Source organism: Antechinus flavipes, chromosome 6, assembly GCF_016432865.1.
Source record: "Antechinus flavipes isolate AdamAnt ecotype Samford, QLD, Australia chromosome 6, AdamAnt_v2, whole genome shotgun sequence".
Lineage (NCBI taxonomy): Eukaryota > Metazoa > Chordata > Mammalia > Dasyuromorphia > Dasyuridae > Antechinus > Antechinus flavipes.
Genome location: NC_067403.1, coordinates 110797285 through 110801921, shown reverse-complemented (window position 1 = coordinate 110801921; position 4637 = coordinate 110797285).

Below are 4637 nucleotides of genomic sequence, written 5' to 3'. Positions count from 1 at the left end.
CAAAACTCTGTACTTAAAACAAGGATTCTTAAAAGGTGCTAATTCAGTGGAATTGATGAGAAAATGGTTATCTAGTTTAGCATGGTGATTAATAGTTCTCTAAGTTCAGTATGATTGATTTAATCTTACAATAAATAATGTTTTCCTAGTGATATAATGATGAGTTTATATTCAGTGGAGAACTTATAAACTGGGATTCAGAGCCAGAGAAGACAAGTGGACAGGAGCTCAAGCTCCTGGAGCAAAGGAGAGACAGATTCATTCTATCATCCACTTTTGTGGTAGCTGGAGGCTGAAGCCAAGCCCTCAGACTGAGAGTCAGAGACAGACTCAGAAGGGCCAGACACAGACTCGGAAGGAACCCAGAGACAGATTCATTCAATTCATCTCACAGCACCATGGTGGCTGGCCTCCTGCATTTCCCACTCTGAGACCAAAGTCAGTCTGAAAGGCTCTCTAGAAAGCTGACCCAGGCCCCAAGCAAGAAACTAGATTGTGAAAGAGATAAAAAAGGATTTGGACTTTCACACCTGGCTGTTCTTGTGGTGATTACTTTACTGAAAAGCAGGCTGCTCCAAAACCTCCAGAAAACCAAATAAGAACATTAAAATTTTCAGTCTCCTTTGCCATTTTCCCCTTCTCCTCAAAAATTTCCAGTTATTCCTAAAAGCTCTAAGCACAAACTGCAGAGGAATAGATTACATTACTACCACTTCCCAGTATTTTCCATCCCCATCCACCCCCATTCTCTATACATAGATCTCATTTACTGATTTGTAAATTTGTAAGTTCTCCTCACTCTCTTAAAAAGAGATGTTGACATACCTATTAAGTTCAAGGTAATATCTCTGCTTGGAGTTTGCTCAAACTGTGTTAGGTTAGGCTTTGAATTTGTCTCTCTTATCTCTGTTTGAAGTATGTTAACTCTGGGATGAAATGGAATAAGCCAGGGGAAAGAATGGAGTGAGGCAGAGACTATGTATGTATTTTGGATGTGAAGGGTTATGTTCTTAGGTAAGTTGTAGATTAAATTTACAATATTTATACTCCTAACAGATATTATTTCCTATTTCAGCATGAAGCGAGAAAATATGGTTAGATTTCAGAATTTAAACTAGAATTCTATGAGACATGCAACTCTGTAGAGTTTGTTTCCCAACCCTATGAAAACATATATCAATTAAATCAAAACTTTGGAAATAATTTCTTTATTCAATGTCATTTAAGGGGTTATATACATGATGGGGATAAACCAACAATGACTTGTTTTATAATGCCATGCTTCTTTTCCATTTTTTCCAATTTGATTCAACTTTCCACAGTCATATTTATATTTTATTATAGTTGTTCAATTATGTCCAATTCTTCATGACCTCATTTGAGGTTTTCTTAGTTAGTGGAGTAGTTTACCATTTCCTTCTCCAGCTCATTTTACATGAGATAAAACTAAATGTGAACTCATGAGGATGTTTTTCTATCTCTAGGTCTAGAATCCTATCCACTTTACCACTTAACTATACTTCATATTCATAAAGGAAATGGTTAATTCAATTGATTGCTGAGAGTCTGGATACCCTACCACTTTTGCCTATATTGTTGATACAAAAATCATACGAGATCCTTAATCTCTGAGATTCTTTTAATGACTTGTAAAGCTTATTTGTGCCTGTCTCCCAAGAGCCTGCAGATAATAATGGATAACTGCAGAGTAAAAGACATTCCAAAGCTAAGAGGGAGGTAATTGAAAACAAATGAAAGGAAAAAGTATTGAAAGCCCATATTGCCAATAAAGCATACAGCAACCTACTAGCATCCACTCACTAACAAAGGTGTGTGCCTTAGTGGAAAAGAAAAAGTGTGAATGACTCCGGGAGCAGTCTCAACTGTGGAGGCAAAGAAGGAGAAGAAGGAGAGCAAGTTCAGATCACATCCAAGTAAAATTGAAGTGTTCAATAACAAATTGGGGCAGGCAAGCCAAATCTTCTACCTGAGAGATAATTTTAAACTAAATCATCCTTTTCCTTTCAATTTGTTTAATAACTCAATCTTTCATTTGGCAAGTGGACATATCTGCTTGTTCCATGGATGATTGGCTCTTGATCCTGATTAGAAAAAAAAAAAAAAAAACTGCTAGGATTCTTTATAGGTGGTTCACTTTCCTGGAAGAGACTGGGATTTCATACAATATCCCCTGGGAACTTGTTTTTGTCTTGGCAATACAGAGTATTAATTCCCAGATCAGCTACAGAATGCCTGAATTTCATATTTGGCCCAGAACCTTACAGACATATTTTTCCCCTTAAGATAAGTTTTAAAATATGTCTATATACTTCAGAACAGTCCTTAAAATATGGTTGCCTATGCCTAGCTCATCGCAAATCCATCATTTCAAAGCCCTTTAGCCAGTCAGTGACAGTTATTTAACAACTACCCCTTCTCCACTCTGCTATACTAGATAGATTGATAATATTCAGAAGTTATTCTTCACACCAGACGCCCATAAAGGCTCCATAGATATAGGGAAAGGGGTAAACTTTTCCAAGGTGAATTACCATGGTGAATTTCTGTCCCTTTAAACTCACAATTCAATTGAACAAACATTTATTGAATACCTGATAGCTCCAAGGTACTATGGATATTAATGTAAAAAATGATAATCAAGAAACTTCTAATATAGTAGGGCAGATAGAAGATGTGTACATATAAAAACAACAATTACTATATAATATTTAGCATTTGTATAACACTTTAAGCTTTGCAAACATCTTTTTGTTGGTATCTTTCAGTTGTTTTTCAAGTTTGTAGACTCTATGTGATCAACCTCATTTGGAGTTTTCTTGGCAAAGATACTGGAGTTGTTTCTTCAGCTCATTTTGCAGATTGAGGAACTAAGGCAAACACGATTATGTGACTTTCCCAATATCACACAACTAGTAAGTGTCTGAGATCATATTTTAATTCATAATGAGTCTTTTTGATTCCAGGCTCAGCATTGTGCCATCTTTTATTTGTCCAAAGAAGATGATGACTCAGAAAAGTGATGCATGTAAATGAATAGGATTTAAGTGAGGAAAGGTTGTGCAGGTCACCTGTCTCCCCTCCCGAGCTATCTGGGTCTAGTGGCCAGATATAGGATATCAGGATAACTGGGGACGGCCCTAGATATAGCGGGAGAACTTGGTCTTATTAAGTTAAGATCTCCAACAGGTCTCAGTTTGACCATCCAGTAATTAAAGCTAGTAGAAATTAAGGCAAAGAACAGCCTCTTTCCCTAGTAAAAAAAAATTCTAAATAAATAAACCTGAGAGGAGAAAACGTTTGGACTTTCTGGTCAAAAGAGAAATGATTGCTGTTTACTTCACTCAGAGTCTTTGGGGCTTGACCTGGGACCCTTGGACTGAGTTGTTGGACTGAGTAGTTTTGTTTTAAAGCTGGATCCTTAGGAAAGAAATCTAGCCAGGATCTAGCTGCCCCACAAACTCCTTGCACATGTTATTTCACTTGCTCTCTTCTCGATTCTTTACAATCCACAAAAACTGCTGTCCAAAGTTAATGATTTCTATTAGTTGACAAATTCAATGACATTTTTATCAATCCTCATTCTCTTTGATTTTTCTGCAGTCTTTGCACTACTGGTCACTCCTCCTTGATATTCTCTTCTTTGCACATTGTCAGGTATTATACTTTCCTGGATTTTCTCCTCCCTTTTTGATTGCACTATCTCTGTCTCCTTTGCTGGATCTTCCAGATCATGCCCTCTAACCCTTGGAGTTCCTTGGGCAGTACAGAGAATCAATTCCCAGATCATTTGCAGAACGTCCAAATTTCATATTTTGCTCAGAACATTACAGACATACTGAAGGTCTGGGTTTTGATTCTTCTTTCTCTATACTACTTAGTGTATATAATATATATATATATGTATATATATTATAGTATATGCTATATACTATAGATGATCTCATCAGCTCCTATGAATTTAATCACCATCTCTATGTTGATGGTTCTCAATCTATCTATCCTGCTCAACTCTCTGCTTTCAATCTCACATCTTCAACTACCTTTCTGACATCTCAAACCAGAATATCCAGCAGACATCTTGAAGTAACTATGTCCAAAACTGGAACTCATTCTCTTTCTTCCAAAACCTTCCCCTTTTCCTATATTTTTGCTACATTCTCCTTGTAAAGAATAACACCATTCTTCCAGTCCCTCAGGTTCACAACCTAAGAGTCATCTTGTATTCTCTTTTATTTATCATACCCCATATCCAATCTGTTGCCAAAGCCTATCAATTTCACCTTCACAACATCTCTCAGATACATCCACTTCTCTCCTCTGTCATTACCATCACTCTGGTTCAGGCCCTTATCACTTCATGCCTGAGCTATTATAATGTTCTGCTAGCAGGTCTGCCTACCTTAGTCTTTCCTCATTTCAGTTCGTCCTTCAGCAGTTTCCTATTGACACCATGATCAAATATAAAATTTACTCTTTGACACTGAAAGACCCTCATGAACTAATCTTCTCCCATTAGTCCAGTCTCCTTACATTTTAATTTTCCTATACATATCTTCCAATCTCTTGACACTGACTCTCTTGTAGTTCTACGAATATGAATAAGCCATTCCTTATCT